This window comes from Venturia canescens, chromosome 11 (genome assembly GCF_019457755.1).
Source record: "Venturia canescens isolate UGA chromosome 11, ASM1945775v1, whole genome shotgun sequence".
In the NCBI taxonomy this organism is placed as follows: domain Eukaryota; kingdom Metazoa; phylum Arthropoda; class Insecta; order Hymenoptera; family Ichneumonidae; genus Venturia; species Venturia canescens.
In genome coordinates, this window is record NC_057431.1 from 3,374,989 (window position 1) to 3,386,817 (window position 11,829).

The 11,829-nt window shown below is 39.1% G+C and overlaps 1 long non-coding RNA gene across 1 annotated transcript; it reads left to right on the forward strand.

Moving 5' to 3' along the window:
- Positions 1–6,675: 6,675 nt before the first annotated feature.
- Positions 6,676–7,591, forward strand: LOC122418295 (uncharacterized). The gene is made up of 3 exons (XR_006262490.1): positions 6,676–6,746; positions 7,155–7,247; positions 7,570–7,591. It is a non-coding gene; the product is annotated as an uncharacterized lncRNA (long non-coding RNA).
- Positions 7,592–11,829: the final 4,238 nt, after the last annotated feature.

Sequence of the window (11,829 nt, forward strand, 5' to 3'; positions counted from 1 at the left end):
GAACCGTGACAGAAAATACGAGCTCGTGATAGATTGTAGTGAGTGTAGGCTCCCGATCGATTGTGTGTGAAGATTGTAGTGTGAGTTCGCGACTTTTTCTCCCGTCTTTACTTTACGGTCCTCCCGGTAAATTCTCATCGAGATTTGATTATTGTAATTTTGAAAAGTGATTGTTAAATAATAATTAAGATATCATCCATTTAACAATTTTTGGTTTTGCCAGTTATTCTCCCGTTCACCCCGCCCATTCCGCTGCCAGCCAAGCCGGCAAATCATCATTTCCCTCCGATCATACTATGTCACTTCGGTGGCTGGCGCCCACGAGAATAAGAACTGTTCTCGAAAACATAAAATGGTATGAGCGGAAGAATTTGATTTTGTGGCACTTGAAAAATCGGTCACAATATATATTGTAACGAAACGCTCTAGCCGACCTGGCCTGAACGCCGCCACGCGTCGGTTCGAGCAACCTTAATAATAAGGAGCAGGTATGAAGGAAACGCGGACACTGTTAATTTTGGTAAAATATAAAAATAATCAATTTTATTCAATGATTTGACCGAATTTTGACAAAAATAAAAGAAATTTTGCGCCTTGGCTCGCTAATTCTAAAACAATTTTGTGTTTTTGTTTTTAAACTGTCTTGCTTTGTTTAATCGGATCTGGCGAGAAAAAGACCCGAAAACGTTGCAAATTCTCTGTCTGAGATAATTTTTAATTTCTCAATTTTCGGAATTTAATTGTACAAAAATAATAATTAGAAATAAAACAATTTTATATTAAATGGTCGCGTTCGTTCTAATCTTTCGACACGCCTCGAGCTTAAAAACCTCTCGATTCAATGTTTCGAGCTATAATTCGTTTGACGCGGTTTTTCCGATGTCCTGTTACGCTTTCTTTTAAAATCAACTAAGAGTATTTCTCACTTTTACAATTTTGAATTTCTTTTTACTCGATATAAAATCAATTTTAAACTATCGTCTCTTGGATTGTTATTTTCTCTAATGGGTCTAGATCTCCCTACCTGGACCACCTCAGACAATGTTTTTCAAACGAGAATTTAATTTTTGATAACAGAATAAATTTTTAATCCTCCTCAACAATAAGAAAGATATAAAAAAATGAAAAGGTAGGATGTAAACCACGGGCTATGGGATAGAAACGTCACCGAATCCCTCCGAGAGTCCGTGCATTTACAGGGTAGAGGTAACCTCCCGTCCACGTGTTATGGGATCGAGACGTCACCGAATCGATCCGAGAACTCCGTGCAACGGAAAGCCGGAAATTTTTTAGAGGTTAGGTGCGGACCCTGGATAATGGGATCGAGACGTCGCCGAGTCGCTCCGAGAATCCAGGCATCCAAGGAAATATGCAATTAACCGTCCACGGGCTATGGGATCGAGACGTCACCGAGTCGATCCGAGAGTCCGCGCTACGGGAACCCCAAAAATTTTGAGGATAGGTTTAGTATTGCTGAGGCTGATGTTGAAGTGTACTAAGAGAGGTCCGAGTTGATTCTTTAGCCAGGGAGAACTGTCTACCGAATGAGTCGCGCAGCGCTTCTTATACCCGTGTCCCCACCATAAAATTCTCGAGCGCCGAGAATCTCCGTTTTCGCTCGGTTCTGCGCACCTTTTTGTAACGCCTACTCTGATTGGCCCGTTGCCATGATTCACGCTCGCCCGTTGGTCGAGCAGGCTAACATACGATGCGCGGAGTACCGTTTTTCTTGATTTACAGCTTATTACGATGTTCAACAACAAAAACTTCGATTTGATCCGTTATTATTTAATTTCCTTCATTTTTTAACATTGTTAATTGTTTTAATATGATTCGTAAAATTATAATCGCTAAAAGTCACGTACGCGTCCTATAGCCCATCGACGCTCTCCCCGCGCATGCGTCGTAGTCGCTTTTTACATTTTTCATCGTGATTGTTTTTTATACTATTAATTTGACTTGTGATCATTTTTCTTAAACTCGTGTTATTTTTCTGAAAATTTTGATCGTAATTACGTGCTCGAGTGACTTAAAATAACAAATTACGAAAAGAATTAATTTCTGAAGAATATAGCGCGGCGAAGTTCAGAGCGGTGCCGGTTGCCCCGCTCGGGCTCATGCCTACCGGCCTAAGATGGCCGCCACCTGTCAATAACGACGAGCGTGGTCGCCGCGATGTTTTGTCCGCGATCTAAAGATCGCGGAGTTTCGTTAGTTTCGACGGGCTCGGGCCGTCGCGCGAGTGTTTCGTCACAATATATATAAACCATGTGTCAATTTTCGATCATCGTATAAACAAACGGAGTTTTGACATTATGGAATGCGTGTGGGATAAATAAAGAAAACTTTGATCATCTAACGAAGTGCATAGTACTAAAACCTGTGGAATGCTAAACTAAACCGGTATAAAAGCAGTCGCGTAAATGTAGTGTGTGATCCGACGTGTGTAAAAAAGAATAAAATAAAAAAATACGCGGTGCATGTCGACGAAACTTTTTAAGATTTCATTAATTCGTTTGACTGAAAATAAGTTTATCATTTATATCATTTGTAAATAGGTTATATGATATCAATACATCGATACGCACATCCGAAATCACCCGAGACTTGTTTTCATACTGAACGTCATTTTGACAGGTGAGGTTATGATCCCCAAAGTGCTGTTGTGTGCGGACTCTAATTAATAAATGAAAATGGTTAGTGAAAAGTGGTTAATATATATTTTGTTAAAACTTGTGGTATACTAAACCGGTATAAAAGCGGCCGCGTAAATGTAGACTCTGTGTGTGCAAATAAAAAATATAAATAAAAAATGCGCGATGCATATGTCAACGAAACTTTTCAAGATTTCATTATTTCATTCGATTGGAAATAAGTGTCAACTGAGATAATCTTTCAATTAAACCAGAGTGAGCGGAATATTGTTCAGAGTAAATATATCGTCAGTTGCGTGATTATATATCATGTGTAATTATGTAGGTTACATATACTAGTTCCATTTGATAGCTGTGTGGTAACGAACCGGCCGGGGTTTGACGTTACAAAGTGCGGGACATATGTAATAAACGTTCGCATAGTTAGTGAATAATATAAATAAGGCAAATCAGTTTATCAAAAATAGGTCTGAAAGTTGTAAGAAAAAATGTTCGTCAACTTATAACGTCAAATTTTCTTTTTGCGATCTGAAATATTATGGTTGATATAAAACAAGAACACACGGAACTGTTAGTATATATAATGTGAGAAACTCCTATCGAATAAATGTTTTCTAATTTATTTTTTGTGTCATCATTAATTTTGAATATTCCCATATTTTGCTTCCTATTTTAGACACTTTCGACAATACAAATGACGGGTTTGGAAACCATCTTCCCTCATACCTAACCTCTTCCACATTGTTTTTTTTTCTCGGGAAACATTTTTCGTTCCTCAAACTTGTTCAAAAATTTAAAAAACGATAATATCGCTATAACGCTCAAGACATGCCGTACAGCCATCGCGATAACGGTAATAAACATTGTGATTTTGCGATCATCCTTTCGCATAGTTATTATTGGCCTTCGTTCTTCGGGTAATGATGCCGGTGGCCCCTCGTCGTTGCCATTTCCATTCCCGTCAACGACATTGTTATCGATGACGCCTTCATTACTCCACCAGTCGTTGTTTTCATCGTCAGCGACTGCCGTCTCTTCGTCACTCGAACTTTCATCGGTAATTACAAATTCATCGTCGCTACGATCAGATTCGCTATCATTGCCGTTTACAAACGTATTACTATTGTAATTACCACGATACCGTGCATCCGCTTCGCTATTACCGTTATTCGTAATTTGGCTAATGTCGTCCTAATCATCATTATCTTCGCTCTCATACGTTTCATTCTCATGTGGTTCACTCACATTCATACGACTCGCGGAATCATCGTCGGTGTTGCTGTTACGACTCGATGATTCACCGTTGACGGCATGGCGTTGCTCATGTTGCTCCGCTTCGTCGTCATCGGCGGTTTTTCGTCTTGTCTCTGCACTCGACGATGTGTCATTTCGTCGCCACCGCCGCCGCCGCTGCTCTCCATCCTCAACCGTCTAAAAAAATATAAATTTGTTCAGACTGAAAAAATATTGTTGAAAGTCGAAAGATAATTTTCAGTCGCGTTACACCATTGGTTTCTCAATAATTTTAAGAGCTGGTGCGAGTACAAACATTTTCCCCGTTTTTCCCGAGAAGATTATGTTTAAATTATTTTCTCGGCCATGACCAACGTTTTTCCCCAGATTCTGTATCAAGTTTCATCGCATACCGGTATAAGTTTGTATTGCGGATAATCGGCCTCTTTCGGTAATCTCTTGCACGTATCCATAAATAGTTTTGTATAAGCATCAATATTTTACAAATATCTTTTCCTACTTTTAATTGTACGTCTTCTCGTTCGCCGTCCTTGGTTCCATATTGATTCGGAGCTCGACACGCTTATTGTTTTAATTCCCACCGAAATTGTACCTTCAAAATTATTTGGGAAATTTTAATACTTGGCATAGAACAAAAAGTCCAACATTAACGTCATTAATCATCTATCGTCATCTGTTGATGCGTTCCTGCGAAACAATTTTAAGTTTCAAACTATGCAGTTCATTTTAGCAATATGAATCGAGTCTATAATATTGTAGCAAACAATATCTAGCACGAATTCACTCTTAAAAACCGAATTAAAGTGTACACGACGGCAACGGCGACGAAGCCGCTGCGTGCGAAAAAAACACCTCATTTTTTGTATTAATTAAAGTGATACAATAAAATTGAAACGAAAGCCAAGAATTTCTTCTTCGACCGTTGCGAAGATCAGTACCCGTGTTCAATTGAATATTGTTTCAACTTGAAATCGTTACATTAAATATGGCACGTTCTTACCAATATTTTCCCTGGCTGTACACCGGTAGGGTGAAGAACAAAACAGAGGCCTGGCGCTGCGAATGAACCCTCCGAGACAGAAATTTTCAATTGACGCAACTGAAATCATATTAAATGAATGCTCAAATATTATAAAATAAAATATCCGTCGTCGCGCGTATCCGTTTTCAAAAGATTCACAGTCTCAGTTGCATTGGAATTCAATTTTTCTTTCCCTCTAATCGTTTCAATAAATATGACACATTCTTTTCAATACTTTCTTTCGCTGTACACCGGTAGGGTAAAGAACACAACACAGAAAGCGATGCGAATGAACTCACATGGTAAGAAATTTTCTATCTACGCAATTCAAATGATGAACCAAAAATTTTACAATTACGATTACAATCCAAAATTTTGTTTCAAATTAAAATCGGTTCATTAAATATGGCAAATTCTTACCAATACTTTTACTCGCTGTATATCGGTAGGGTACAGAATAGAAGAGAGAAAGCGCTGCGAATGAATCCACAGAGGCAGAAATTTTCTATCACGCAATTCAAATCATGAACCAAAAATTTCTTAGTTACCATTACAATCCACAATTTTGTTTCAAATTAAAATCGGTTCATTAAATATGGCATATTCTTACCAATATTTTCACTCGCTGTACATCGGTAGGGTAAAGAACACAATACAGAAAGCAATGCGAATGAACTCACTTGGTAAGAAATTTTCTATCTACGCAATTCAAATGATGAACCAAAAATTTTACAGTAGCGATTACAATCCAAAATTTTGTTTCAAATTAAAATCGGTTCATTAAATATGGCAAATTCTTACCAATACTTTCACTTGCTGTACATCGGTAGGGTACAGAACAGAACAGAGAAAGCGCTGCGAATGAATCCACAGAGGCAGAAATTTTCTATCTACGCAATTCAAATGATGAACCAAAAATTTCTTAGTTACCATTACAATCCACAATTTTGTTTCAAATTAAAATCAGTTCATTAAATATGGGATATTCTTACCAATATTTTCACTCGCTGTACATCGGTAGGGTACAGAACAGAACAGAGAAAGCGCTGCGAATGAATCCACAGAGGCAGAAATTTTCTATCTACGCAATTCAAATCATGAACCAAACCGGGCGCTCTGGTCTAGTGGTTAGCATGCTTGCCTCCTAACCAGAGCATCAGGAGGCCCTCGGTTCGATTCTCGGTCTCCTAGACTTTTCGCGAGAATTAAATATGAACGTGACGTAGCTCCAGACGTATGTATGGGTTACACACAGGTACCTGTACCTGTGTGACACATGTATATGACTGTAGTTCATATTTACATTCCCGCGACAAGGCGCGACGTAGCTCCGATACCGTGAAGCGAGCCCAGGGCCGAGCTGTAGTGGCACAGGTTTTCCGCAATTTCCCTGTGCCCATGGAATCGAGTGCCATGGCAAATGCGCTACAAAGGGGGAAAGTCGGGTGCGGCCGCATGGGAGCCTGGTTACTGATCCGGACCAGACCCCCAGGGGGGGCAGGCTACTGACCCGGGCCGACCCTGTAATAGGCAAATAGCCTCAACGCAGGGGGACAATACAAAAAAAAAAAAATGTGTCATATTTATTGAAACGATTAGAGGGCAAAGAAAAATTGAATTCCAATGCAACTAAGACTGTGAATCTTTTGAAAATGGATACGCGCGACGACGGATATTTTATTTTATAATATTTGAGCATTCATTTAACATGATTTCAGTTGCGTCAATTGAAAATTTCTGTCTCGGAGGGTTCATTCGCAGCGCCAGGCCTCTGTTTTGTTCTTCACCCTACCGGTGTACAGCCAGGGAAAATATTGGTAAGAACGTGCCATATTTAATGTAACGATTTCAAGTTGAAACAATATTCAATTGAACACGGGTACTGATCTTCGCAACGGTCGAAGAAGAAATTCTTGGCTTTCGTTTCAATTTTATTGCATCACTTTAATTAATACAAAAAATGAGGTGTTTTTTTCGCACGCAGCGGCTTCGTCGCCGTTGCCGTCGTGTACACTTTAATTCGGTTTTTAAGAGTGAATTCGTGCTAGATATTGTTTGCTACAATATTATAGACTCGATTCATATTGCTAAAATGAACTGCATAGTTTGAAACTTAAAATTGTTTCGCAGGAACGCATCAACAGATGACGATAGATGATTAATGACGTTAATGTTGGACTTTTTGTTCTATGCCAAGTATTAAAATTTCCCAAATAATTTTGAAGGTACAATTTCGGTGGGAATTAAAACAATAAGCGTGTCGAGCTCCGAATCAATATGGAACCAAGGACGGCGAACGAGAAGACGTACAATTAAAAGTAGGAAAAGATATTGGTAAAATATTGATGCTTATACAAAACTATTTATGGATACGTGCAAGAGATTACCGAAAGAGGCCGATTATCCGCAATACAAACTTATACCGGTATGCGATGAAACTTGATACAGAATCTGGGGAAAAACGTTGGTCATGGCCGAGAAAATAATTTAAACATAATCTTCTCGGGAAAAACGGGGAAAATGTTTGTACTCGCACCAGCTCTTAAAATTATTGAGAAACCAATGGTGTAACGCGACTGAAAATTATCTTTCGACTTTCAACAATATTTTTTCAGTCTGAACAAATTTATATTTTTTTAGACGGTTGAGGATGGAGAGCGGCGGCGGCGGCGGTGGCGACGAAATGACACATCGTCGAGTGCAGAGACAAGACGAAAAACCGCCGATGACGACGAAGCGGAGCAACATGAGCAACGCCATGACGTCAACGGTGAATCATCGAGTCGTAACAGCAACACCGACGATGATTCCGCGAGTCGTATGAATGTGAGTGAACCACATGAGAATGAAACGTATGAGAGCGAAGATAATGATGATTAGGACGACATTAGCCAAATTACGAATAACGGTAATAGCGAAGCGGATGCACGGTATCGTGGTAATTACAATAGTAATACGTTTGTAAACGGCAATGATAGCGAATCTGATCGTAGCGACGATGAATTTGTAATTACCGATGAAAGTTCGAGTGACGAAGGCGTCATCGATAATAATGTCGTTGACGGGAATGGAAATGGCAACGACGAGGGGCCACCAGCATCATTACCCGAAGAACGAAGGCCAATAATAACTATGCGAAAGGATGATCGCAAAATCACAATGTTTATTACCGTTATCGCGATGGCTGTACGGCATGTCTTGAGCGTTATAGCGATATTATCGTTTTTTAAATTTTTGAACAAGTTTGAGGAACGAAAAATGTTTCCCGAGAAAAAAAAAACAATGTGGAAGAGGTTAGGTATGAGGGAAGATGGTTTCCAAACCCGTCATTTGTATTGTCGAAAGTGTCTAAGCGTTATCGGAACAGGAAAGTCCCTCACTACAGATTGTACTTGTAAAATCTCTGGACCGGGAAAACCATTGAATACGGTAGGATTCTTCTTATCGTTAAATTTGATTGAACAAATGAAAAAGACGTTATCGATACCGGATTTCATAAAGCTTCTTAGATATCCGCAAAATCGTAAACGACGGAACGGCTATGACATGACCGACATTTACGACGGAATGGCATACAAAGATTTGCAGAAACCGGGACGTTTTTTATCAAACGAGTGGAATTTCTCGTTCTCCCTGAATACAGATGGGTGCCAGGTAGCGAAATCGTCGGGTGTGAGTGCATGGCCTGTATTATTAACTATTAACGAGCTGCCACCACACGCGCGAAAACGTTTCATGATATTGGCCGGCATTTGGATAGATAGAGTACATCCGGATTTGAACGCGTTCATGAAACCGATTGTCCAACAGCTTCGTGAATTATATTGTACCGGCATTGATTGGAAACCTAACGGAAGGGATACCGTGTGTAGTAAATTCTTAACAATTATCTGCTGTGTCGATTCCGTGGCGCGAGCGAGTCTTCTTAACATGACAAGATTCAATGGAAAATATGGGTGTCACATGTGTTATGCGACAGGACGAAGGTGTAAGATCCGTAGTCTGGATCTAGATCTAGAGTCGCGGCAACGACTCTGAGACAAGTACATTTATAACAACAACATGACATGACGAGTTGCTGCCAGAGACTCTTTACCGGAGCGATAGCGTTTCCAATTGTTTTCGAAAATTTTCAAAATTTGTTTCTTTAATAATTAATTAACGATAGTATTCCAGAGAATATTATAAGTTAACGTATTTTTATTTTTTTTTTCTTTCGATCGCGTCCTCTTCGAACTCTGTAGCTTAACGCGTTGAAGAGATATTAATTATTTATTTTTTAATAGCATCAAAAAATGGGTCGGATTTTCGCACACATTTTTGATGTTTATTTGTTTTTTTTTAGTGACAAATCTGGTGCCATAATACATTTTATATACCTATATATATTTTTTCTGGTGCCATAATACAAGTATATACTTATATATATTTCGTGATATGACGTATGGTGTGTTGTTAAATGAATGAGGTTATAAAGATCGCGTTTGACAGTTCTCTGTAGTACAAGTATATATCTATATATTTCCGTGATGTAAAAGAAAGATCGCGAATGTAACAGTTTTCACCGACTATTCACCGACTATTTAAAAGCAGGACAATGTTTAGTGAAAATGGTGAAAAAAGTAAAGATGAAAAAAAGCGAAATAGAGGTCGAAATCCAAGATTGTGTTTTCAACAGTTAAAGTTTCATACGCAGAAGACTGCCAGTCAGAAGACCGAAATAAAATTTTGGTTCCTTCCGGATAGAGATTTCTTGAGTTGGTCCGTATTCTGAATTTTTGGATCAACAAAAATTTTTGGATCCGCAAAGAAAATGAAGAAAGATAGAGTGCGGGTGAGTATACTTGCAGGCTCCGGTGACAATGCTTTTAAGTAAGTAGAATAATTTTTCAATATAATAGTAATTTTCTGATTACAGAATCTTTTATCTCCAGTGCTAATGAAATGTGGAAGCGGTCTGTTGCTGTTCCTTTTCATTTTTGGTTGTGAAGACTGTCGCAATGGTCCAAGTCCACGGGTTCCTAAAGTGTCAGAATTTGTTACGGACCAGCAAAAATTTTGTTGTCTGAGATAAAGGTATCAAAATTTGATCCTCAATCAGAATTTAAACCACAAGTTAATAGTAGAGATGAAGATGAAATTGCAATCAACAGCGTTAAAGTTTCATACTAGAAGACTGCCAGTCAGAAGACCGAGATAAAATTTTGGTTCCTTTCGGATAGAGATTTCTTGAGGTTTGGATCAACGTTGATCTGCAAAGAAAATGAAGAAAGATCAAGTGCGGGTGAGTATACTTGCAGGCTCCGGTGACAATGCTTTTGAGTAAGTAGAATAATTTTTCAATATAATAGTAATTTTCTGATTACAGAATCTTTTATCTCCAGTGCTAATGAAATGTGGAAGCGGTCTGTTGCTGTTCCTTTTCATTTTTGGTTTTGAAGATTGTTGCAATGGTCCAAGCGTACAGGTTCCTAAAGTGTCAGAACTTGTTACGGACCAGCAAATCTGAGATAAAGGTATCAAAATTTGATCCTCAATCAGAATATAAACCACAAGCCCTATAAACTCGTTCAGTTTAATGGTATAAGATGAAGATGAAATTGCAATAAAAATTTTTTTTTATTACAGTGGAAGCGGTGTTTCCTGATAAAACTCTTTTGATTCAAATGGACACAGTGTGATTTTTCCATGACCTCAGTTTGGTTGGTCAACACGGTTTTACAGTCTCAAGCGTTCCATGAAAATATATGGCTCAAAGTCTTGATTGTCCAGATTTCGTGATCTCAAGTGATTGATATGGAGGTATTCCTTGAGCCAAGGGCTTCAAATGAGTGGATACTGGGAATGAGATTCTTGGGTCAGACTCGTTGGGAATATGTTAGAACTTTTCAGTTCTGGAAGGTGCGATACTACAGAGAATGAAATTTCGATTCAGGTATATTTTGTGACCGATTTTTCAAGTGCCACAAAATCAAATTCTTCCGCTCATACCATTTTTATGTTTTCGAGAACAGTTCTTATTCTCGTGGGCGCCAGCCACCGAAGTGACATAGTATGATCGGAGGGAAATGATGATTTGCCGGCTTGGCTTGCAGCGGAATGGGCGGGGTGAACGGGAGAATAACTGGCAAAACCAAAAATTGTTAAATGGATGATATCTTAATTATTATTTAACAATCACTTTTCAAAATTACAATAATCAAATCTCGATGAGAATTTACCGGGAGGACCGTAAAGTAAAGACGGGAGAAAAAGTCGCGAACTCACACTACAATCTTCACACACAATCGATCGGGAGCCTACACTCACTACAATCTATCACGAGCTCGTATTTTCTGTCACGGTTCTACTCGTGGTCAGAAATTCGTTAAAGATGGAATACGATGACAAATAATTACGTGATGAATAAAATTACTGAGCCCCCGATATTCGGTTACTCAGCCGAGCTATTACCCGTCACACGCGTTCGCAATCCCGATCCACACACTCTTTCTCACTCAAACTCTCTCACGAATATTCCCGACCTTTCCTCTCAGCTTTACAAGAAACAAACGATTACTAAACAAAATTTGAGATTTTCGCGTCGGCCACGCAACTGAAAATTTATTCGACTTTATTTTTCTACCCCGAACTTTACGGAACGCGGGCAACAAGGAAATCAAAAGCCGACTTTCTACGGGACAGAGCCGCCGCCGTGACACATTTTCTCGATATTCAAACTAATTAGACCGAGCGAAATTTCACAATAACATGAAATGAATTATGCCATAATAATCCACGGGAATAATTACTTAAAGAGTCCATCACCCGAAACGAACAACGAAAGGTTGGACTTACGGCGTGTGAGACTAATTCCCGAGATCGCACGTCCAGTTCGCTCGATGCTCCACGAAAATCTCC